This window comes from Protopterus annectens, chromosome 17.part0 (genome assembly GCF_019279795.1).
Source record: "Protopterus annectens isolate FY-2018-M chromosome 17.part0, PAN1.0, whole genome shotgun sequence".
Lineage (NCBI taxonomy): Eukaryota > Metazoa > Chordata > Ceratodontiformes > Protopteridae > Protopterus > Protopterus annectens.
Window position 1 is genome coordinate 593,367,953 of NC_056751.1, and position 26,617 is coordinate 593,394,569.

At 44.1% G+C, this 26,617-nt stretch overlaps 1 protein-coding gene across 5 annotated transcripts in view; it reads right to left on the reverse strand.

Annotated features, from left to right (window-relative positions):
• CHMP2A (charged multivesicular body protein 2A) overlaps window positions 1-26,617 on the reverse strand; it is a 518,938-nt gene that overhangs the window by 371,313 nt on the left and 121,008 nt on the right. Inside the window, exon 2 of one of the 5 annotated variants that reach the window (XM_044059593.1) lies at window positions 7,303-7,356. The exons of 1 other annotated variant lie outside the window; for it this stretch is intronic. The gene's annotated coding sequence lies outside the window, so the exon portion shown is untranslated. Of the gene's footprint in view, window positions 1-7,299; window positions 7,360-26,617 lie in introns of all 5 variants that reach the window. 3 more of the 5 variants (XM_044059591.1, XM_044059592.1, XM_044059590.1) reach the window with 3 other exon arrangements.

Genomic DNA, 26,617 nt, shown 5'->3' on the forward strand with positions numbered 1-26,617 from the left:
TGTGATTCTGCCAAGTTACTTCAATCAATACTCACCTGGCTGCTCCTGAAATGGGACACTTGTGACCAGACAGCCATTCCTGGTGTTTGAGTGGTTGTGCTATACATTTGCCTTTTCAATTCTTGCACCCTTCACATAGACATTAACGAGCACTTTACTGTATGCTGTTTGGATATGAATCCCAGCACATCTCCAGCAGATTATTAGGTTGCCAAATGCATTTACCACTTCTCAAGCTAAGCCTGTTTGCAAAAAGAGGGTGATTTGTTTAAAAAAATGTCGTGTTTTTTCTGTAAAATTTGAAATAAAAGTTTTAAATGAAATCCAAATCCCCATGATATCTGTAAAAGTAAATAAAATAGTATGTACACTGATAGTAACTAGGGGATATGGCCAAGTAACAGGATATTGGTATGGCTGGCAGATGGTCTGATTGATTAACCTGCATAGGGCCACCATTTGTTTACAATCGGCTTTACTGACTCTGGAGTGTATACTGCAACAATGCATCATTATTGGCCATTTGAGTAGGTCAGACCTGTACTGTGTGATGTCAGAAGGGATAGCTACTCTTGATGACACAGAAGACATAAGAGGTAAAAAATGAAACGTAGGTGTCCTGCAAATGTGAACCCCCCCCCCCAAAAAAGTATCCTATATGCAGTAATATTTCTGATTTTTGTATGACTTGTGGGTTAGTGAACAAAGGCAGTTATAGTATTTATATTATCTGTAATTGTTCTGCTTTAGTTATTGCACTAAAGAATGACTTAATTCATTAACAGGACTCAGCTGAGTAATATAATCTAACCATGTTGCATTTTAGTAATATATTTTTGCAAAACCTTCTTTACAACCCCCAGAAAATGCAAAGGGGTTGACAGTTTGTCAGATCACAGTCTGCATTACTTGGAATGATCATCAGAACAGTTTGCTCTTCGGCATCCATTATGCATTCATTGTTGCATATGACTGCGATAAAATCTTCTCTGTAAATTTGGACTGTAATGGATTTCTGCATTTAGTTAAAAACTGTTACTCTGGCAGTTACTGCAGAGGACTAAAGCTCCAACTTGCTAATGAGCTGCTTCCTGTGGCAAGGACGCAAGGTTTAAATCTTCCCACCGTCATTTTAACTGCTAAGTAACATTAAGAAAGCCACTTAGACAGTGCTTTGGAACAATTGGAAATTTGGATTAGGCTCCTTAATGGTCTCCTGGACTACACGTCTAGCCAAGTATAAAGCTGTAGTCAGTGTTTGTCAGCCACATTGCACAGCTGATCTAGTTCAAGAAATATTATGGCAATATCACCAGCATACCATTTATTTACTGCAAAACAGGCAATTTTTTCTTCAAGAAAAGCAAGCACTGCATTTGTAGGCAAGGCAGACAAATACAAAAACCAGTCCTCTTTTTAATGTGGAATTACTCAGAAAACTTTTACTTTTGCAGAGATTGCGCATATTTACTTTTCATATATGTTATAATTGGTTAATATTTCTTGTACCCTCATAAGTTACAGCACAACGGCACGAAAATTACAGAACCAACTGATATTGCCAACATCCTGGCAGATAGGTTCAGTGCTAACTTTACCCCCTGTCACCCCCTAAAGGGCCCATATCTATACAGGAAGAATGCAGAGTCCCTGTAATCACAACTACGCACGTAAAAGCTGCACTCTCTAAAGCCAAAAAAAACAGCATTCATGGGACCAGGCAACATCCCAGGCTGCAACTTCAGAACGAACTTGTTCCCCACCTAAGCAGCATGTTCAATCATAGCCTCATGTCAGGCTTTGTGCCCACTGAATGGCGCACAGCAACAGTTATCCCACTCAACAAAGGGGGAGCCACCACTGATCCCGGGAACTATCGTCCTATTAGCCTGACAAGCCTGGTCCGTAAGGCCATGGAACGTATCATCATGGAACTCATAAACAAAGACATTGATAACCTCCAAATTCTGGACCCCACCCAGTTCGGGTGTGTGAAAGGCAGATCATGCCTCCTGAACCAGATTGACTTCTTTGAGGCAGTCACAAAAGCCGTAGACGAGGGTAAGGTGGTTCACAGAGCCTATCTTGACCTTGCCAAGGCTTTCGACACCACCGCCCCCCCCCCCATTCTGGAATTATAGCTAAACTCACTAAACTAGGTATAAATCCCTACATCACAAGATGGGTTGCTAACTGGCTCACTGACAGAACCCACACTGTAAATGATGCAGACTCTAAATCTGACTTCAAACCAGTGACAAGTGGAGTACCACAGGGTTCAGTCCTGGGACCTCTCCTGTTTGGTATCTACTTCTCTGAAGTACAGGCTAACACAGAAGGCCTTTGGCTAACCAAGTTCACAGATGACTGCAAACTAGGTGCCACAGTCGAGTCCCCAAATGATGTGGACATCCTACAGAAAGGCCTCACTGAGACAGATGTCTGGTGTCAGAGCCATGGCCTCAAGCTCAATGCCAAAATGTGCATTGTCATCCCCTTTGGTAAAAACTCTGTACCCATGAACTACCACATAGGCGGTAGTCTACTTAACACCGAATGTGTGATAAGAGACCTCGGGACCCAGGTGGACAGTAGTCTCTCCTTTGATAATTACATCGCCACAGTAGTCAGGAAATCCTTCTACATGACACACCTCATCACAAAAGGTTTCTCATCCAGGAAAAAAAAGAGGTCATTGTTCCCCTCTACTCAACACTCATTAGACCCATTATAGAGTACAATGCCCCTTTTGGAATGTACCTCACAAGACATCTGCAGCAGCTGGAAAGGCCACAGAAGTACCTCACAAAGAGGATTACTGGCCTCAAACAGATTCCCTACACTGACCGTCTCAACTCCAGCTTTACTCCATAGCATATCGCCTAGTCCGAGGTGATCTCTGCCCAACATATAAAGAGTTATGTCAAACCCAGAGCTGTTGGACATGTTACACCTAAAGAAATCTCAATCCCTCCGAGCTACACGCTCTAGGGGCCTAATCCTTGTCACCACAATAAACGGGACATGCTGGAGGGATAGATTCCCGTCCCAGACACTTCCCATACTCTGGAACAAGCTACCCATCCAAGTCAAGCTATGTTCCTAATTAGCACTCTTCAAGAAAAATCTTGATGAGTGGATGGGAAATAGGAAATACACCCAAGGATCACTTCTGTGGCTCTTCTTGACAGGGGCACAGGAAAATAACTTTCTTGGGTGGAGTAAGCCAGGAAACCTTGTTGGCTAGGCTTACTTAGGCCCTTGGGCTGATAGCCTAGTACCTACCTATGAACCTATAAATACTTTAAACTGTGCTACACCTGACTGGATCTTAAGGTATGAAAATAATGATATTTATGCAACTTCATATAGTTCACTGAAACCTACCAATAAAGTATATGTAATGTATTTCATCATACCAATAAGGGGTGTACATTGTCAAAGTGAGAATAAATGCTTATTGGTGGACTTTCAATACTTTATGGTTTTATCTGGTCATTATAAAACAATTTTTAATCTGGTTTTGTAGTACAATAGTGTGTGTGTGTGTGTGTGTGTGTGTGTGTGTGTGTGTGTGTGTGTGTGTGTGTGTGTGTGTGTGTGTGTGTGTGTGTCTGCGAGAGAGAGATTGAAACAGAATCAGGAAGGTGTATCAAACACCACATGCATTTTTGCATGGTCCTAAAAATGTGTAGGGGGCATGGTTTGAAAACAGCAAACCCCACTCCCCAGGACCAAGATACACAATCTGCCATCGGGCAAATGCATTTTTCAATGAATGTGAATTTCACTGCATTTTTGACCAAGATCTGTCTCTGACTAATGTAATGTATTCCTTTTTCACGTGCAAACTATTACAGAGTTGGAAGTTGAAGTTGCAAAATGTTTCAGAGCTGAGACTTTCAGTGAACAAAAATCAGATGCAGCAATTTCCATTACAAACCAAAAAAAAAACAGCTAATCTTAAAATCAGCTCATGTACAGCAGCAATTCTAACCCTTCAATGAGGATGAAATGGGAAAAGGCCAATGAATGCCTTCTGTGAAGGCTAGTGATAACAGCAAGCCAAAAACAGGGTTACTCATCACTCCGTCCAGTCATCATTCTCTCACACACACTCTTTGTGCTACCCTATTGTAAACCCATTCCACGTGTACGGCAATGAAAGTGAATCAATTAAATGCACATATAATGTACACCTACGCACAGAAGTACCATACTCAAGGCTGCGGATATATATAGATATATATATATATATATATATATATATATATAGATATGTATATATATATATATATATATATACATACATACATACACACACACACACACACACACACACACATACACACGTCAGCCCCCCCCCCCCCAAATCAGTTCCTGATCCTTCCCAAAATTAGTAACAGACTGTCTCACTTTACAAAGTCCTTACTACTACTTACTACAAAACAGCTGCTCATCCCCCTTGGGAGGCCGCAAGTCCATTAATATTACTCCTGCTGCCTCTTCCACACCAGTATTCCAACTCTGGTAGTCCTATCACTCTTCTTGGATATATTCAGTCTCCATACTGGCAAATACTTCCTCGTATAACATAGTTCTGTTCCACTTTCTCATCCCATTCCAGTCTAACAGTGCTTCCATCTCTAGTTTTACCTATCCAAAATGTGTGTCTCCTTTTCTTATGCCAACCCGTATAAGGTCAGCAGGACTTTGTCAGTTTTCCTACTGGTAATTCCACCATTCTCTTCCTCCACCATATCATACAGCAGCCTTGTTTCTACTTTCTTTGCATTTCCCAGGCTTTATTTTTTCAGTTCTTGAGGTTATATAACCATTTTTTAGACCTTAAACGGAAGTTACAGAAAGTTATGTTGCTACCATTAAGTCAGTGTTACATCCCTTTAAATGTTCTATGACTGGAAGATTACTGCAAATAAAATAAAGCTACCACTTGTTCTATCAAAGGAAAAGTCCATCCTCTCTTACAGTTTAATTAAGATCTTTAGGTTTCTTTCTCCATACATTCAGGTTCCAGATTTGTTTAGGTAACAGAAACCTGCTTGTTCTTCTTAAACTTTAAATTTCCTTGCCTTGGAATACTCTCTCAGCAGAATTGGTCTCCACCAGCAAGACAGCACAGACACAAGGAAATAGATTGTTGGCAGTACCAGACAGAGAAAACAATCTTGCATAGGCAATTATTCCAACTTACTTCAGCAGATCAGTAGCTGCTACTAAAAATGCTGTTAAGCTGTTTTCCTCCTCCATTACTCTAGAGAGGAACAGTGCACCTGTTACAGTTACTACTGGTCTCTCTCTCTGCATATGAGTACTGACTTGAGAAGTTCTATCTGGAGTGTGCATGAAAAAGTCAAACGTACAAGAAAAAATGTTTCCTGACTTTCCTCTAAATGTCACAGAAAGCTATGATACGATACTTCATTTAATTCATTTTGAGTCATACAACCAACATTACACATCGCTTGAGTCTTCATTTTGGTAATATAATGGAACATTTTTTCAATTTAATAATGGCTTGTCTTTTCTTGCACAGTATCAAGTTTCAGTAAGAATGTCCCACTTTGGGCACCTAAAAAGATAGCAGCCTTAATAGCTGACCAGATATTTTGTGTAGCAATGCAATTTAAGTGATATTTTCTATAACTGCAACAGTTTTACAGAGCGTAGTGTTAAGTCTTACACACACAACTACTGACTGTCATACTAGAGCATGGCTTTAATTGTTCGTTTTCTGCAATATAACAAATCAAGTGGTAGCAATGCAAAAGTAGGAAAATGAAATGTATGAGGATATTTTTGGCTCAGTTTAAAAAAAAATCTACTAAACACAAATTCAAGAAAATATAGTTGTATTTTTATCTGGGCTTGTAAACTACCTTTGAGCAAAAAATAGACAGATTAACACATTTAGCCAACGTTCACAATAGCAAAATAAATAAATAATATACATCTTCTTACTCCTACAGGCACTGGTCTGGTGAGTAGCAGAACAACTTCCTGGATTACAGTGCTAGCAGATACCTCAAGAAGAGCATGGAGCATACCACTCAACTATACAGATTTTTGTAGAATGTCTGGATTTTTGCCTTGAATTTTTGGTCCGTTTTTTAATAAAATTGTGGTTTTTTGGCAAATCACTGGCAAGTTATTAAAGATTAAAGTTAGAAAACAATGACAGATATTTGAGTTTCAGACTTCATACTCTTCAAAAGAAAATTCATGCCAAGGCAAAACCTACTATGCTATCAACTTTTTAAGTTAGTAAGAGCAATATTTAGAAATTGCCCCTATTTTGGGGACTTTGTCCCCCCATTCTTTACGGCTTTGTCCAGATTTCTTGTTCCAAGAGGTTGAGAGGTATGGTATGAAAGGTCTGTCAGCGCTCATATCATAGAACTACAAATGATAATCCTTAATTACTTAAAACAAGCTCTGTGAGAATTGTATACAATGGTCACCGAGGAAGAAAATGCAACCACTTCTGCTAAGGAAGGTGTGCAAGATGCCTGTGACTCACACTGCTGCCATTCTATTTCAATTGCCACTAAGGGCAACACACCTTCCCCTATGTATAACATGACTCATACAAAGGGGACTTGAAATAGGCTGTGTGAAGGAGAAAAGAAAGCAGTAAAATGAGATCATGTTAATATGTCAGGCCCCAAATGAAAATAAGTACCACCTAGTATAATGTTAGTACATTAAATGGCTCAGAAAACAAAGATACAATGAAAAAAACAAAACAAAACATATTTTTGAGTTCCATAGTAGACTTTTCCTTTAACGATCCTATAAAGGCTTTTCACATGTTTTATGTTTTGCTCATGTTCAATGAAGTAATATTTTAACTCCTCACATAATACAAATTTGGCTTGTATTTAAATTAACTTTCTCACATGCCTCAGAGTCTTCTTTCATCTTTTCCAGGTCTACTGCAAATTACTTGATTTGTTGCTGGTGTAGTGTCTGACGCGTCTTTCCACTATACTTGCTGTATGTCATCTACACTTACAGATATGCCTAATACAGCCTGCAGTTTCTGACACTTTCAATGAAAACAAGCAGCAGTGACTATCACGTTATTACTTGTACACAAAACAGATCATCAAATGGTTAACTTTTCAACATGTGTTGCATTTTCTTCCAGAAATAGTCTGAGAAATCTCAGCAATGACATCATTCATTGTAGAGTTTACAGCCCATAGCTATGTACTTCAGCTATGGAAACAAACATACATGCATTTTAACTACTGACAGAAACTTAAACAAAAATACCGCCAGATGACAGCTTCTTTCTTCTATTCAAGGTATCCTTCCCCAAGGTTGTGCTGTCTGCTGGATGAAAAAAAAAAAAGAAAAACAGTCTAAGAAACTTTTAGGTGTCTGTCACTTTTCTACATTTTATTACAAAGTTCTACAATTTTTGCAAACTGAGAAAAACTCCTAAATAAAACATCCTGTAACACTGTTAACTACCTGCAGATATGAACTACAGTGGCATATAATAACAGAAGCTTCTTTAAAACACTTAATTCTTCACCAGAGCTCCTGATAAGTGCATGGATATAGAATTAGCTGTAAGCACTGATGGTACAGATGGCATCTTGATGCCTACCCATGTCAGCTATCAGCAGTCACCAGCATCCTAACACCCCCCCCCCCCCGAGAAGGTGAGAATAGCATGCCTAACAAATGTTACCCACTGGTGATAATCTAAAAGTAGAGTGGGGCATACCATCTTAAACACAGAAGCTATTCCTGAATTAATACAGAAGTTACTACTAAAGAGTAAAATATACGCTTATGAAAGGATGGGAGTTTCAATCATAAAATGTGAAAATATCAGCTGTTTAGACTTAGCCTTAAAGGAAAACTCCACCCTAGAAGTTAAAAATTTTTTTTTTCACTCTGTCCTTGTTTCCTGACTTATTTTAATACCTCAAAATCACTCTAAGTGCTTTATTTGTAATTTTAACCTGTTTTCCACAACATGGCTACCAATGAGGCTTGATGCATCAACGTGATGTTGTTCTCCCTCAACCCTCTCTCTTTCCCTCTCTCTTTCCTGTAATACTTTACATGACTCATGCCAGACATAAGGAAGTAACTTTGAATTCCCATGCCATTGACCTATAATTGGATTTGGGAGGGTCACCATTACTTTTATTACCTTCTGCAAAAGGACCACTTCTTCTCTGACTCCAATCACCCTCATTTATGTTTGGCTCAGACTTTGTTTTACACTATACTTAGAAGTTATCCAGCTACAGCCAGAAAAGTACATAAATTGCTGGCCTTTGTTCAGTGTTTTCTTTAGTAGTTAAAGAGGTATTGAGAGTCTCCTCCCCAACACTACTGGAGAGGTGTTAAAAAGTACAGTTTTGTACCTACCATAAATGTAGATGTTCGAGGATCTACATTGCTGCAGTCATAACCTGTGGGTAGTCCGCTGTCCTCGACCGGCCCGAATACCAAAGAGCTGGGCTGGCGTCGGTCATTGACGCCTAGAGCGGACGTCAGTACGTCGTAGTACATAAGCGCAAGACCGACGCCATATCCTCAGTCTTTCTTGCCCCAGATGTCAGAAGGCCTAAGAGTGAAAGAAGGCCAGAGCCAAAAAAAAAATAAAGGCCCAACAACTACCAGTGTGGAGATAGGGATAAACCTAATAAAAAACACATCCACTTACCAACTATAGAGGGGAAGGAGGGAGGGATAATTGGACTGCAGCAATGTAGATCCTCGAACATCTACATTTATGGTAGGTACAAAACTGTACTATGTTCTTAGTCTCACATTGCTGCAGTCATAACCTGTGGGTAGAATCCCAAAGCAAAGGAAAAGGGAGGCTGGCGAACTAAAAAGCATTAGGAGCTGCTAACATGCCCTGTAAAACTGCAGTGGCAAACCCAGCCCTGGACTTGGAATAAAGAGGGAGATGGTAATGCTTAGTAAAAGTGTGTACTGAACTCCAAGTAGCTGCCTCCAAAATATCCTTAGTAGCTACACCCCTCAAAAAAGCAGTAGAAGTGGCAGTAGCCCTAGTAGAATGAGGTCTGATCCCAGCAGGAACATCTTTCCCATGATGAGAATAACAAAAAGCAATACAATGACCAATCCACTTTGAAATAGTCTGCTTTGAAACAGCTTTCCCTTGTGAACTCAAAGCAAAAGAAACAAATAACTGTTGAGACTGTCTGAACTCCTTAGTTCTGCTCAAATAGTAATGTAACTGCCTGCGGATATCCAAAGAATGCAGGACTTTTTCCCCCTTATTTTGGGGATCAGCATAAAAAGTAGGCAAATGAATAGACTGGTTCAAGGCCACATTAGAAATCACTTTAGGCATAAAAGTAGAGTTAATTCGCAAAGAAACTCTATCCTTATGAAATATCAGAAAGGGTTCAACTGCCATGAGTGCCTGCAATTCAGATACCCTCCTAGCAGAAGTAATGGCCAACAAAAAAGCAGTCTTCCAAGACAAAAATTTCAGTTCAGACGTAGCTGCAGGTTCAAAAGGAGGTAAAGTAAGTTTCTCCAAAACAAAATTGAGATCCCAGGAAGGAGTAGGAGCTCTATGTGGGGGTCTTATATTCTTTGCCCCTCTAAGAAATTGTTTGAACAAAGGATGAGAAAATAAAGGAGGGTCACAATCATAGTGAGCAGAAATGGCTGCAGCATGAACCTTCACAGAAGAGAATGACAAACCCTTGTCCAGTAATTCAGTAAGATACTGTAGTGCAAAACTCAAATTAGGCACTGAAACATCAAAACCCCTTGCAGTGCTCCAAAGAAAAAATCTCTTCCATTTATCAGCATAAACTTTTCTAGTGCTAGGCCGCCTGGCTTCCAAAATGACATCTAAACCTGTTGAGGAAGCTGAGACCCCACCGGCTCCATCACAGAATACGCCAGGCTGTCAGATGCAGGGACTGCACCTGAACATTGAGAAAATGATTGTTTGACTGGGACAACAAATGAGGAACCTGTGGCAGAAGCCAAGGAGGCTCCTGGAATAAACTCCTCAGCAGAGGATACCAATGCTGACGTGGCCAATCTGGTGCTATTAGAATCATGCAAGGCTTGTCCCGCCTGACTTTCAAGAGTACCTTGGGGAGAAGAGGCAGAGGAGGAAAAGCATAAACGTGAAGGTTGTTCCAACTGAAAGATAGAGCATCCACTTTTCCAAGCATCTGGGTGGAACAACTTTGTGCAAAATTTTGGTAGTTGAAAATTCAGTGGAGAAGCAAACAGATCTATGTCTGGAGTTCCCCAAGCTACAGTCAATTGTTTGAAAACCTGAGGATCCAGTTTCCACTCATGGGGATCCACAATTTGCCTGTTCAATACATCTGCTAGGGAGTTCTGTGCTCCTGGCAGAAACCGTGCTTGAAGATTGATTTGCAAACTCAGAGCAGTCTCCCACAAAATCACTGCTTGCCTGCAAAGAGGGTAGGAATGGGTTCCCCCCTGCTTGTTGATGTACCACATGACTGTTGTGTTGTCTGTTTGAATCAACACCTGTCCCGGCTGAAGTAGGTCCTTGAAGGCCATCAAAGCAAATTGGACTGCTAACATCTCCTTCATGTTGATATGCAAATGTAGTAGTTTGGGAGGCCACACGTTCTGTATCCATTTCCCATTGAAGTGTGCTCCCCAAGCCAAGTCCGAGGCATCCGTCGTTAAGATCTGACTCGCCTCTGGTCGGGTCACAGAGAGTCCCTTGTTTAGTTGACATTCCTGAGCCCACCACAAGAATTCCTTCTGGATGCAAGGTATAATCAGAATGACAGTGTCCAAACTGTGGCAGTGTTGAGTCCACACACTTTTGAGATACCATTGTAGCTTCCTCATATGCAGTTTGGCATTGGGAAGAACTAGAATGCAAGATGCCATGAACCCCAAGGTTTGAAGGACTGTCCTTGCAGTCAGCCTGGACATTACTGATAACTGCTGGAAGTATAGATGAAGAGTTCTTTGTTTGTCCGGGGTCAGAAATGCCATCTGGGAAGCTGTATTCAGTCTCACACCCAGAAAGCACATGTCCTGAGAGGGTACTAGACTGGACTTTATTTCGTTCACAGAATACCCTAGGCACCTTAAAACTGCCATTACATACTGGAGGTGTTGAAGTAACTTGTCTTTGTTTTGAGCAAGAATCAGGCAATCGTCCAGATAAGGATAAATTTGTATTCCTCTCTGTCTGAAAAAGGCAATCACAGGAGCCAGAACTTTTGTGAATACCCTGGGCACAGTAGATAAACCAAAGGGCAATGCAGAGAACTGATAGTGAGAAGTACCAGCCCGAAATCTCAGGAATCTCCTGCAGCTGGGCCTGATAGGGATGTGAAGATAGGCCTCTTTGAGATCCAGGGTTACCATCCAGTAATCCTTGCCCAGCAGAGGCAGAAGTTGTTGTAATGTTAACATCTTGAACTTTGGAATGTCTAGGTAGGTATTGAAAATGGACAAATCCAGAATTGGCCTCCAAGTGTTTCCTTTCTTTGGCACTAGGAATAGACGGGAATAAAAACCCTGGCCTACTTCTGACGGAGGGACCGCCTGAATTGCCCCCATCTGTAAAAGTAAAGAAATTTGCTCCTGAGCCTCCATCCTTTGCTGAGGAGGCACATCTGGCATGCCTTTGAAAGGAGGAAGAGTGTGAAAATAAAACTTGTACCCGTGATGTATTATATCCAACACCCATTTGTCCTGGGTGACCAAATGCCAATTTTGTTGAAAAAGTCCCAACTTTCCTCCTAGAGGAGCTGCCAGTAGAGAAGGGTCTGGCAGCAGAAGATACAGGTCATTGGGTCTGTTTACGAAAAGGCTGACCCCTGCCCTCACCAGAAGACTGTGCAGGAGAACTCCAAGTCCTAGGTCTGAAAGAACCCTGAGCGTGAGCTCTGCCTCTACCACGCCTAGACCTGCCCCTAGACTGAGTATCCGAAGAAGGAAAAGACCATCCTCTAGCAGGCCAATTCCTACTAAACTTAGGGGGCTGCACCTGCAGAAAATCTTTGACCGTCTGCATAGACTTAGCCTTATCTTCCATCTTTTTCAAAACCGATTCCACAGGGGACCAAAAAGTACTTCAGATTGAAGAGGAGCATCCAAAATCCGAGCCTTAACATGCTCTGACAAATTTTGATCCTTAAGCCAGGCATGTCTGCGAATAACTGAACCTGTAGCAGCCACCCTGGATGCAGCCTGAAGAGCATCGAAACCACACTGCAAAGAATGCTTGCCCACTTGATCTGAGGCATGAACCAACTCCTGGAGCTCCTTACACTCTATACCCTCAGATAAAGCATCCACCTTAGATTTCAATTGACCTAACAAGAAATTCTGATACTTCAGCATATGAAATTGGCAATTCAAAGCCCTCATAGCTAATGTAGAGGAGGTGTATACTTTTTCCCCCATCTATCTAAAGCTCTAGAATCTTTATCCAAAGGAACTGGATTCTTAGCCACAGAAGCCCTAATACCCTTCGGACCTTGAGTAATGGTTTCCGGATCAGCTCTGGGCTCTTGTACAAATACTTATGTGCTTCAGGAACTCTATAATATCTGTCTGGCTTAACAGGAGCAGGAGGTAAAGAATCAGGATTAAGGGAAGATTCAGAAAAAACATCCTGAACAACTTCTAAGACAGGAGGAATAGCCAAGGGCCTATGCTGAGGCAGAAACATAAATTCCCTGAGCCGTTTCCGAGAATCCGAAAAATCCTGACCTTCCCACTTGAAATGCTCCCTCATGGAATGTAAAATCTCAGAAAAAGAAAAATCCTCTGGTGGAGAAGCAGAAGGACAGCAGTCCTCTGCATCCGAATCCAAATAAGAAGGAAATTCCTGAAACTCTTCAGCTGAGGAATCAGAGTAGTCTGAGGAATGATCCATCCCCTCTAAATCTGCCTCCACCCTAGGCCTCTTCTCTGGGGTGGGCATAGAACCCCTGATCAAAGTAATCAAGTCCTCAGCCATTTTTAACATATGCTTCTTAGGAACAGGGGCAGGAGAGCTAGAACTATGACCCAGGCCAACATGACCAGTTTTGGCCTTAGCATGGCCTTTAGCCACTGAAGAAGAAGGCCTAATAACCTTCTGTAAAGATAGAACTACAGACACCTGAGAAGCACCCTCAGCCGGGCCTAACTCCTGAGAGGTTAACTCCTGTAAAAGTAAAGGTTCCCCATGGAATTCAGCCGAATCCCCGGCCGGATCCACAGGTTCAACCGGAGGCTCCGTAGAACCGGCGTCCGTAACGGACGACTCATCCGGTTTAGACTTCAAAGTTTTATCTTTACGCTTTTTAGCGGTAGCGGGCATCGGAGGATCCGACGGCATGTTATAATTACACCTTTTTCCAAAAACAAGCCTGGCACAGTCTAATCTTCGTTTAATGGTGCGCTTGTTAAATCTAGCACAAAAGCGACACCCGACCATGTCGTGCTCAGGCCCTAAACAGGGAATACACAAAGAATGAAAATCCTTATGAGGTATCTGTTTCCCACAAGAAATGCAATTATTAACTTTTTCTGACATCCGGATAACTGAGGCAAGAAAAAACAAAGATTTCTAACGGGTACTTAGCCCAACTTGGTCTTCGGTCTGAAACTCGATAAATGAAAATTTCAGAACGCCGAACGGCACTTGCAAACGCTGCTTCTGCTTCAGACCACGCGGCAAGAAAGACTGAGGATATGGCGTTGGTCTTGCGCTTATGTACTACGACGTACTGACGTCAGCTCTAGGCGTCAATGACCGACGCCAGCCCAGCTCTTTGGTATTCGGGCCGGTCGAGGACAGCGGACTACCCACAGGTTACGACTGCAGCAATGTGAGACGAAGAACATCTTCACTGCACTGGAAGACCCTTGCAGAATCAATTCCTCAGACTACAAAAGAAAACCATGAACAACCAAATGTTGAGACTTGCTAGAGTGAGTCCCAAAATGCAGAGAATGAACAGCCGAAAGACCAGACTTACCCAAGTCCAAGACGCCATTTCTCAAAATATTCCCTTTTCTCCAAGGTACGGCGATCTCTGCGTTACTTCTACATAACGTTGGGAGGTGTGGGGTGCAGGGAGTACAGCTGTGTTAAACAACCTAACAGTAGAGGTTTGAATGATCACTGTGCAGTGGACTTTTAAGTATATGGGTTATATCCAGCCAGCTTCCGAAGCTTCATTCCAACATCTATTGTTATGGCAAGTTTATTTACACAGCCACACTATGTTCAACATATTGATAACTGCTGCAGTAACCTTCGCTATATGGGTAAATTAGCTTAGTATAACATTTGGAAGTGGAAGAAGGGTCCAGGAGCTCCAGGAGAATGGTTAGTAAGTTCCCTGCCTGGATGCCAGGAAAAAAAAAAGAAACAGAGGACCAGGAGGAAAGTCAGCTACAAAAGGCAATGAAAAAAAACACCGACAGGGAAAAGTTCTGTAGTTGTTTAACAAAAAAACAGTGCAAGCTCCAGACATGACTTCCTGTAACCTTGAGGAAAGTATAAAGCAACTGCACACAGACCTGACTAAAACAAATGAAAAACTGATTGAGTATATCAACCCAAACAATAAATGGCTGGAAAAAAATGGGAGAAACTTTAAACAGATACTCAGATATGGTGATAAGACTGCAAAACTCGGAGGTCGAAATAAACAAAAGGCTAGCTGAATAGGAGACGACACAAGAAGAGATGTTTCAAAAAACAGAATTAGAGGACAAAGCATGTAGGGAAAACTTTTAGTTATGTACTTACCATAACTTCGGATGTATGGGATCCTATCTCGCCTACATTCATAACAGATGGGACAGCGTCCCTAGCACCCAAATCCCGGGTGGCTCATTGGAACACACTCCTGAGAACTGCGGAACCAAAAGAAGCTCTGCCTCGGGAAGCCACATCAACCTTATAATGAGAAATGAAGGTGTGCGGAGAAGACCAAGTAGCAGCCGCACAAATATCATCTATTGAAACTTTGGAGTGGAATGCTACAGAGGTGGCCATCGCCCTGGTAGAATGAGCCTCGACTGGGAAAGGTAACTCTCTGCCTGACTGGGAATAAATGAAGGAGATGCAATCCTTAATCCATTTGGCTAAGGTGGTCTTGGCAACTGGTAAACCTAACCTATTCTCTGCAAAGGATACAAACAGCTGGTTAGATTTTCGTGTCTGACTGGTCCTATCTAAATAAAAACGCAGTTGCCTGTGAACATCCAACTGGTGGAAGGTATATTCTGCTCTATTAGAAAAATTTGGAAAGAAAACAGGGAGCTCCAAGGATTGCTGAATGCATAAAGGGGATGCTACCTTAGGCAAAAAGGAGGGATTCAATCTGAGGGAAACTCTGTCTTTATGAAAAATCAAATAAGGAGGAATAGAACAGAGAGCCTGACGCTCTGAAACCCGCTTAGCAGAAGTTATTGCCACTAGAAGGGCGGTTTTCCAAGATAGAAATTTTATATCACAAGTCGCTGCCGGCTCAAAGGGAAGGGCAGTTAAGGAGGCCAGAACCAAATTTAAGTCCCAAGGGGGCACAGGATGGGCCATAGGAGGCCTGAGGAGCAACGCTCCCTTGAAGAAGGACTTGCAAAGTCTGTTTGCCATTAAGGAAGGCTCGATGGAAACATGAAAATTAGAGATGGCCGCTAGTTGAACCTTAATTGTGGAGACTGAAGAGCCCAATTGAAACAATGAAGCTAGGAATTCTAGGACCTGTGGCACTGGGGCCATAAGAGGATCAATACCTCGCTGCTGGGCCCAAAAGGCAAACCTTTTCCATTTGCTGGAATACAGCTTAACAGTGGACGGCTTGTGAGAAGAGGACAAAATGTACATCACTTCTGGAGAAAGAGAGTTATCTCTAACTAAGGATGGAAGTGGAGTAACCAAGCAGCCAGCCGCAAGGACCGGAGGGACGGATGAGAGTGTCCCGACTGATGAGACAACAGGTCCGGCACTGGGTCCAGAATCCAAGGGCCCTGTACCGCATACTTCTGAAGGAATGGGAACCAAACCTGACGGGGCCAGTGTGGGGCGATCAAAATCATGTCGCTCCCCACATGAATAGCCTTCTGAATCACCCTCGGGAGAAGGGGGATCGGGGGGAAGGCATAAAGTAGACTGGGGGGCCAATTGTGGGCTAGAGCGTCCCTGGGAAACTGCCCCTGGGAGGGAGTCAGAGTGAAGAACTCCCTGCTTTTCGCATTGTTGGGGCTGGCGAACAAGTCGCAACAAGGGAGACCCCATTTGGCGAAGATCTGCGCAGCCACTCTGTTGTTGAGGGACCACTCGTGGGGCAACAGGAGAGTCCTGCTGAGCCTGTCTGCAATCACATTGGCTTTCCCCGGAATGTGAGTTGCTACTAAGAACCATTGGGTAGCTATGGCCCAGCGCCACACTCTCATGGCCTCTCTGCAAAGGGGGTAGGACCTGGTTCCACCCTGCTTGTTTATGTGCCAAACTACCGACATGTTGTTGGATAGAATCGCAGTAGTACCTTGGGGGAGAGCATGATGAAGTGCTTGCAAAACCAGAAGCACCGCTCTCATTTCCAGGACATTGATGTGAAGGTGCGCTTCGCAATCCTGCCAAGTGCCTTGGACAGACCTGTCCAGATAATGACCCCCCCCCCACCCTATCTGGGAGGCGTCCGTGGTCACTGTGGCAACTGGGGGCTGAAGGGCAAAAGGACGCCCCCGGTCCAGGTTGGACCGAAGCAGCCACCAACGGAGGTCCCGACGACAACTGTCCGTAATCAGAACGAAATGGTTCAGGGGGAGTTCTTGATACGACCATTGGACCGATAATAGCCATTGCAGCACCCGCATGTGCAGCCTGGCTAACGGAACTAGGAGAATAGTTGCGGCCATCGTGCCCAATAACTGTAGAATCTGTCTGGCCGGAACTCGAGATTTGGGTAACAAGTTTAGAATCTGGGACTGTAGGACCTGAATTCTTTCTGATGGCAAAAATGCCCACATCCTTTTTGTGTCTAACTCTGCGCCTATAAAGGTGATACGCTGAGATGGCCGCAGCACAGATTTTTCCCAATTGAAAGTGATTCCCAGCGAGAGACCCAAAGTTACTGTGGCCATCAGTGCTCAAATCAGTAGATGCTTGGAGGTGGCAGTGAGGAGCCAGTCGTCTAGATAGGGAAACGCTTGGAATCCTAGACTTCTCAGGTGAGCTGTCACCACTGCCAGACACTTGGTGAACACCCTGGGGGCTGTGGTGAGACCAAAGGGCAGTGCACGAAACTGGAAATGACTGGCTCCCAGGCGGAAGCGTAAATGACTCCTGGACTCTTGACGTATCAAAATGTGATAGTAAGTGTCCTTGAGGTCTATGGAGCACATCCAGACATCCTTCTCCAATAACGGGAGAATGGACTGAAGGGTGACCATTCAGAACTTGGGACTTTTTCACAAAACGATTTAATGAGCCTAGGTCCAAAATGGGCCTTACGTCCCCTGTCTTTTTTGGCACCAAAAATAATCTCGAGTAAGTTCCTGATCCGATCAGGTCGGCGGGGACGGGCTGGATGACTCCCTTGCTTAGCAGCTTTGAAACTTCTACGGCTGCTTGATCCCGTTGACTGGGTGGCACGTCCGGGATTTTCCTTGTAGGAGGAGGGAGCTTGAAGAAGGGGATGAGGTAGCCTCCGGTTACAATGTGAAGCACCCACTGATCCTTGGTTATAGATTCCCAAGCATGTGGGTGTTTCGCAAAACGACCCCCGACTGGCTCTGGAGAAGCACAGCCGGGCCACATCCTAGGGATGGTGAGGGTAGGAGGAACCACGAAAGGAATCGCGGTCTTCAGTGTTATGGGGGCCTCTGCCACCTCTGGGGCGGCGTCTTCCTGAATCCCCCCCCTGCCTCTAGAGTGGGGATCACCCGGTGGAGTAGGGAAGAACTTTTGGGATTTTCTGAACCACATTTTCCCTCCTCTCTGGGCCTTGGGGTAAGGTCTAGAGGGAGCGGAAAAACGGGCCCAAACGGCAGTCAAGGTCTTGCCCTCCTGCTCGCACCGAGTAAGTGTGTCCTTCACCTTGGGTCCAAACAGAGAAGACCCATCAAAAGGGGCGTCGGTGAAGGAAGACTTAAAGGCCTCCACAAGTGGACACAAGCGTAACCAGGCTCGTCTCCTAAGAGCCACTCCTGTGCCCGCTGCTCTACTCGCCCCTTCGGCTGCATAGGAAATGAGCCTCATGGACGAGTTGACTATAGAAGATAGAGTAGTCATCTGGGCGCCTACGGTTTGGACTAACACCTCAGGAAGATTACCCGCAAGAGACTCTCCTAACTCCTTGAGGAGGTCCCTTTGGAGCCTGGTAAAATGACAGAGATAGTTCAGCGACCGCAGGGTAAAGGTCGCTGAAGAAAGGGTACGCTTCCCGTACCTATCCATGCTCCTAGAATCCTTATTAGGAGGATGAATAGACGTTGAAGCCTCTGCCACGTCCTGCTGAGTGGCAGATGCCACCACCATAGCATCTACTGCAACACCCTTAGTGAGGAATTCCTTCTGGGGAGGGGCTGAAAGGAACTTATTAGGTCTGGCAGGCACTGGTTCCACTGTATCAGGATGCTCCCACACCCTCTGAGAGATCAAATCTAACAACTCGTCGAAGGGTGGAGACACCCAGGAGGAGGAGGGCTGGGCCCCAAAGGCCTTGAGGAAGACCGACTCCTCAGCGGTAGGGGCTTTGGATTGCCAATCGCCTCTCTGTCTCAAGATCTCAAGGATATCCGAGAAGGAGACGTCATCCGAGGACGATTTTGGGGACCCCTCCGCATCATCGAGGTCAGTATCTGAAGTGACGGACTCATCTTGGGAATCAACGTGCTTCCTCTTGCACAGTTTCTTCCTTGGGGGTTCATCCGAAGCAGATTCAGAAGGACCCCCCGGAAGAAGGGAACCCTCTAAGGGGGTATCCTCAGGCCCTGGGGCCCCACTGTCATGGGAAGGAATGTCACCAGAGGCACCAGTACCCAAGTCTAGGGACGGTGAGGTAGAAACTTGCTGAACCGGCAAGGTCATGGCCAGCGCACTCCTCATGGCTTCAAAAGCAGGACCTCCAGACTCTGCAGAGGGCACTTGCTGAGAGACCACGACGGTTCCGGGAATACCTGCGGCCAATGCTCCGAGGGGAAGACTGGGCATCGAAGAGGCCAGCTCCACAGTGTTGCCCTCGGCCCCCACCGAGGAAGACCCGGTACCAAACCCTGACACTGAGGACAGGGTAGGAATGAAGGTCGGAGCAGAGAAGCTCCGAAGGGGTCTCTGCTCCGAGTGGACGATTCCGCTGCATTCTACCAGCACCGACTCCAATGGCTCCAAGGGGGTTGGAGGAGGAATCAAATGCACGGAATGGGGAATCGGCTCTGAAGCCGAGTGGGCTGGAGCAGAGATCATTTTAGTAAAAACTGGGGACTGGAACAGCCTCTGGATAACCCTATCCAAATCCGAATCCGACAACCTAGAAGATTTGGAGGAAATAGACTGGGGCCGAGACGACTTCTGTCTCGCCTCCGATAAAACAGGGGACCGGCTCCAAAAAGGTTCCAACACTATCGGATCCGAGATCAGAACCATTTGTAAAGGTGTCGGCGCCGAAGGCGGCTCCGGGGCCGAGGGGGAAGAGTCTGAGCTGCACACCTCCAACGGCTCCGAAACCAAAGGAGCCGAAGTAAGTGATTGGCCTCTCGGTGCACTAACCTCCGGCTCCGACACCAATGGAGCCGAGGAAAGAGGCACCGAGGCAGACCCTTCAGCCATCGGCTCCGAAGCCGTTGGAGCCGAGGAAGAAGAGGTCGATCTATGTTTCTTGGATGTCGGCTCAGACGGACTGGTCGGAGCCGACGATCTATGCTTTTTGGGTGTCGGGCCCGATGGGCTGGTCGGAGCCGACAACCTTTTCTTTTTGGAAGCTGGAGATGAAGCCAACGCTTCCTCAAATGAAGGCTTAATAAGACCTTTTAGTATTAGCCTGTTTTTTCTTTCCTGAAGGACCCTGGAAGAAAAAGCGTGACAAACACTGCATGTATCTTGTAGATGCTTAGGCCCTAAACAGTAAACGCAGACAGCATGGCTGCCTGTGATAGACATTTTATAATTACACTTAGCACATTTCTTAAACCCTGACTTCTGCTCCTTAGACATCTTGAAAGCAAGGCAGAAATACACAACAGATTGAAGATACAGTACACAAAAAACAGACCAATACACGGGCTAAAGCCCTCCAACTTAAACGGGCTTAGCCCGATACAACAGGAAAACAGAGAAAGAAACAAATTCTAGTCGCTCAACAAAACCAAAGCACTCAGCGAAGAGCAAAGGCCCTCTAATTTAAACGGGCCTTGCCCAGTAAACCAGAAGCGCGAAAAATATAAAAATTGCCAAACGAAGAAACACAAAGCTGTTAAAACAGCTGTTTGTTGAATTTCTGACAGAAACCTAAAGTCAAAAGACCGAAAAGGTTAAGAAAAATACACTTAACTCCAGCCAAGTCGAGACCACGTCCAGCTTGAAAAGCGGCAAACGAGATCTGGGGAAGCAGGTGTGGTGCATTCTGGGATAAGGGGGAGCCCAGCCAATGAGAGACTTCATTCTAGTGTATAGTGGCCGAGTCGGAGCCGATGGATCGGCTCCGAACCCATCTGTTATGAATGTAGGCGAGATAGGATCCCATTACATCCTGACATTTTCTGCTGTATCCAAGAAGCTGAATGGAATAGACTGTATTAATTTCATGAAGGAACAAATAAGCAACTGTACTGGTAATTCCACACCAGGAAGTGTTATTTGAAAGGGCACATTGTGTGTATGCTCCAAACCTGGCTATAAGAAAACAATCTAGACCTTTAACAGTAAAGGTGCAATCTAAACAGCAGGAGGTGATTCTGAGAAAACTGTGGCAGAAGGACAAAGTACTAAAAGTTGGATACAGCAGAGTGTTAGTGGAGAATGATTACTCGCTGTAAACCAGGCAGAAAAGGAGTAGATTTAGTCCATTATTCAGGGAATGTTGAGAAGGAGTGAGATTCAAATTGCACCCAGCTATCTTCAAAATATTTTTCCCTGGAGGAACAACAACATTTTTAGAAGTACATGCTAAGTAAGAAATATAAAAAATTGTCCAACAAGAAGTGAACTGTGAAACAGAAGGAGATTTTGCTTCTTGTTCTTCTGGTGATAAAGACCACGGAGAGACTGTGCCAGTGAATCCTTTCCCAGCGTTTCAATGGAAAATGCTTGAGAGAGGGGGAAAAAAAGCACAGGAGTTGACTAAAAGAATCAAGAGTGCACTGGTGATGAAGCAGAGATAGGGTTTGGGGGATGGATATGAACAAGAAAATCTGGAAATATTGGATTTTCTTGAACTTTGTTAAACATGTAGGGGACTCTAAAGGATATGCCACACGTCATGTCATTAATGTTCAGAAAAATACTTGGGAGAAGGGAAGAGAAGAGTGGGAGTTAACTTTAAGTAAAACATTTTATTTTCTTAATAGTACTATTTAAATTGTGCATTTTCTTTGCATGTTATAAAGTAAACTTTTCCAGTTATTTTAAGTGTAATGAGGATACTGATGTAAATAGGTACTCCTGTTGTTGTTTCTCCCTTCTCTCTTTCTCCTTATTCAGATTTAAGAAATGTAGGCACTACAATGTAAAAAAAACGATCTGGTTAAAAGAGTTTGACAAAATAAAAATTGGTGTCCTTTTTCTCATTCTTGATAGGGGGAATAACTGGGTTAAGACCATCAGCTTTATATAGCAACAGGTTTTAAGAGAAAGCAAGTAAATATAAAAGAATACTGAATATTAAAAGGCTTTTTTTCTAGTAAACAGTTTTGAATCTGGTTCTCATGTCTCTAGCAGACAATCTGATAAAGAGAAATGGCTTGAAGAAAATGTTTTCAGAAAGCATTACAGTGTTTTCACAACTGATAGAGCTATAAAGATAAGGCAAAACCAGACAGCACTTAATAGAATCACATGCTCTATCATGCATCTTAGCATGGACAATCTTTCTTTCAGTTTAGCTCGAGTCCGTGTGTGTGTGGCTCTCAGTTTGGAACATTTATTCCTATTAAGAGGGTAAAACTTTAATATCTGAAGATGTATATAATTTTGCGTGTTAATAGGTTTTAGGGGGTACTGTGGGTGTGTGTGTACTTTTGAGGGTTTTCAGCAAAAAGTACAGTTTTGTACCTACCATAAATGTAGATGTCCGATAGATATGCAACTGCAGTCATAACATATGGGTTGTCCTGCCTCAGGCAGCCCTCGGTCGGCCGGATTCCAAAGTCTGGGTCCGACGTCGGCTGATGTCGCATTTCTCTCCGACGTCAGAGCGGCTGGAGTATATAAGCATCAGCCGACGCCATCTTCTTCAGTGTTTTTTGCCCCAGATGCCAGGTGCCCTCCAAGGAAGGCTAAAATCAAATTTGTAAAACAAAAATAGGTTTCCAGACAAATAAGTAAGCAATAAACAGATACACCATAACAGATATCCCCAGCTAAGAATAACAGGGAGAGGAGTGGACCCAAGGCATAGAAGGGAAGGAGGGAGGGAAAACCTGACTGCAGTTGCATATCTATCAGACATCTACATTTATGGTAGGTACAAAACTGTACTATGTCCTTCAAGAATGCAACTGCAGTCATAACATATGGGTTGAATACCATAGCTTAGCTGGGGGAGGTGGTATGCTCTAGGAAAAGGATGGTGTAGCCAACAATCCCTGCAGGACTGCCGAAGCAAAGCCTGCTCTGGATCTGGAAAATAAAGGGAGGTCGTAGTGTTTGGAAAATGTATGCACGGAGCTCCATGTAGCAGCTTCTAGAATATCCTTTGTAGGCACCCCTCTTAAGAAGGCTGTGGAGGTGGCTGTAGCTCTGGTAGAGTGTGGTCTGATATTGGCTGGCACACTCTTTCCATGGAAGGAATAACAATATCTGATGCAATGTCCAATCCATTTTGAAATGGTCTGTTTGGAAATTGCTTTTCCCTGTACTCCAGGAGTGTAAGCTACAAATAGCTGGTCGGACTTCCTACTGATCTTGGTTCTGTCTAGATAGTAGTGAAGTTGTCTATGTATGTCCAAGGTATGCAACAGTCTTTCCCCTTTGTTTTCAGGATTGGGGAAGAAAGTAGGCAGGTGAATTGCCTGATTTAGAGAGACCCTAGATACCACTTTTGGCAGAAAGGAAGGATTGGTTCGTAAGGAGACCCGGTCTCGGTGGAAGATTATGAAGGGTGGTATTGCCATTAGTGCCTGTAATTCTGAAACCCTTCTAGCTGAGGTAATGGCCAGCAGGAAAGCTGTCTTCCAGGACAGAAATTGTAAATCCGCTGAAGCTGTTGGCTCGAAGGGAGGTAGAGTCAATTTTTCTAACACAAAATTGAGATCCCAAGCTGGTACTGGTGCCTTTCTTGGAGGTTTTATATTCTTGATCCCTCTAAGAAATTGCCTTAGCAAAGAATGTGAGAACACAGGTGGGTCAGTGTTGTATCTAGCTGAGATAGCTGAAGCATGTATTTTTATGGAAGAGTATAAAAGTCCCTTATTTAGCAATTCTGCCAAGTACTCCAGAATGAGTGGAATGCTCAGTACTGATGCATCTTGACCCTTGTTGGTATTCCAAATGCTGAAGCGCTTCCATTTGGCTGAGTAAGCCCTTCTGGTGGATGGTCTGCGGGCTTCTGTTAGTATCGCTGAACTTCCTTGGAGAGAGATAAATTGAGGTTATTTATGTGATCTTCCAAGCTGTTAGCTGTAGAGTCTGGAGGTTGGGATGAGCTGTCCTGAAGTTGTGTTGAGTCAACAGTTGAGGCCATTTGGGAAGGGCCCACGGTTTGTTGTGACATATGCTCCATAGTAGTGGGTACCAGTGTTGTCTTGGCCAGTTCGGAGCTATTAGGATTCCCTTTGGCTGCTCTGCTTTGATCTTTAGTAACACTGTGGTCATCAGTGGCAGAAGTGGAAATGCATAGATGACTAGGGAGCTCCAGTTGAATGAGAGAGCATCTATCTTCCATGCTTGTGGATGATTTGTCCTTGAGCAGAACTTTTGTAGCTGATGATTGAGTTGGGAGGCAAATAGGTCTCGTCTGGCCTGCCCCATGCGAGGTTAGTTGTGCAAAGATGTCTGGATGTAACCTCCATTCGTGTGGGTCTAGGAAATTCCTGCTTAGACTGTCCGCCAGAACATTGTCTCTGCCTGGAACAAATTGGGACTGTAGCTGTATGTTCAGACTCAGTGATTTTTCCCAAAGATTCATTGTTAGCCTGCAAAGGGGGTAAGAGTGAGTACCTCCCTGCTTGTTTATGTACCACATCACAGTGGTGTTGTCTGTCCTTATTAGAAGGTGGCCTTGATGAAGTTGATGTCCAAAGGCCTCGATTGCATGCATTACTGCCAGCATTTCTTTTAGGTTGATATGCAGATGTTCTTCCTTTGGGTTCCATTGTCCTTGAATACATCTGCCTTCCATGTGCGCCCCCCATCCATGGTCTGAGGCGTCTGTGGTAATGGTCTGTGTTGTCTGAGGTTTTTTGAACGGCATGCCTGTATTTGACTGACTTGCTGAGGCCCACCATAGAAATTCCTTTTGAAGACATGGAATGAGTGGGATAATTGCTTCTAGGTTGTTGTTGTGCTGAGACCATAAGCTCTTTAGATACCATTGAAGTTTTCTCATGTGTAGTCTTGCTAGTGGGACCAGGAGAATGCAAGATGCCATGAACCCCAGGGCCTGTAGGAATCTCCTTGCAGTCATCTGGGAGAGGTTTGCTAAACTTTTGAAGTAATGAGTTAACTGCTCTTGCTTGTCTTCTGTCAAGTAGGCCATTTGAGAGGCTGTGTCTAGTTTGGCTCCTAAAAAAGTTATTTGCTGGGATGGTAGAAGTCTTGACTTTTGAAAGTTGACTGTGTATCCCAAAGCCTGTAGCAAGTGTATGACATAATTCAAGTTTTTGTCAAGGTTAGTTCGTTGTCCGCTTGTATGAGGCAATCGTCCAGGTAGGAGTAGATTTGAATCCCCTGGAGTCTGCAATGAGCAATTACTGATGCCAGGCATTTCGTGAATACTCTGGGCGCAGTAGATAAGCCAAAAGGCAATGCTGAGAATTGATAATGCTCTGGCCCTGCAAGAAATCTGAGGTATCTTCTGCAGCTGTGTCTGATAGGGACATGCAGGTATGCCTCCTTGAGGTCCAGAGTAATCAGCCAAGACCCCTTGCCCAGCATGGGAAGGAGCTGCTGTAAGGTCAGCATTTTGAACTTTGGTACTATGAGAAAAGTGTTTAAAGCGGACAAGTCCAGTATCGGTCTCCATTGATTTTGTTTTCTTGGAACAAGGAACAGTCTTGAGTAAAACCCTGACCTTGTTCTTGTTGAGGCACTTTTCTATTGCTTTGATCTGAGCCAGCAGAGAAATTTGCTTGATAGCCTCTGCCTTTTGATTTTGTGGAAGATTTGGCATGCCTTGTTTTCTTGGTAAGGTATGAAAATAGAACCTGTAACCATGATCTATAATGTCCAATATCCATTTGTCTTTTATCAGTTTGTGCCAATTTTCTGAGAACAGAGATAACTTTCCTCCCAAAGGGGCTTGTTTTTGCTCCTTGGTCGGAGAAGTTAGAGTCAAGTCATTGAGATTGTCCCTGAGTGACAGGGGAAACCCCTGTGTCACCTCTTTGGTTTGTTGGTTGCCATTGGCGTCCCCTATAGGATCCTCTATATTGCCCTCTGCCACGGGCACGCCTGTTCTTGCCCCTTTGAAATTTTTCAGGATTTGGGAATGACCAGTTTTTAGAAGGCCAGTTCCTGCTGAACCTGGGGGGCTGAACCTGGAGAAAATCTTTGTCTGAACTGACTTGGCTTTTTCTTCAATGGTCTTTAACACATCTTTAGCATCATCACCAAAAAGTTTGTTCTTTTCCAAGGGAGCATCCAGTAGCTTTGCCTTAACATGATCCGGTAAGGGTTGCTCTTTTAACCATGCATGTCTACGAATGACCGCTCCTGTCATAGCTGCCCTACATGAAGCTTCCAATGCATCATATCCACACTGCAGAAAATGATTACTAACCTGCTGAGAGTTATGGACAGCCTCCTGCAAAGACTTCCTATCTAAAGGGTCAGGAGAGGCTAATTTTTTCTGTAAATCATCCAACAGGGAATCCTGATATTGAAACATATGAAACAGACAATTGAGAGCTCTCATAGTTAAGGTAGTAGAGGTGTAAACCTTCTTCCCCCGTCTCTCTAAGGACCTTGCCTCTCTGTCGGAAGGCAAAGGATTTTTGGAAGTGGTAGCAGAAACCCCCTTAGGCCCCTGGAAAATAGTTTCTAAGTCTACAGCATGGGCCCTAAAGAAATGAGAATGGGTTTCAGGGACCCTATAGTATCTGTCAGGCTTGACAGGAGCCGGGGGCAGAGAATCAGGGGTAGCACTGGAGTCAAGTAAAGGTCATCCAACACATCAAGCACAGGAGGAATAGCTAAGGGTCTGTGTTGTGGCTTTTTAAGGAAAGTTCGAAGGCGCTTCCTGGAATCAGAAAA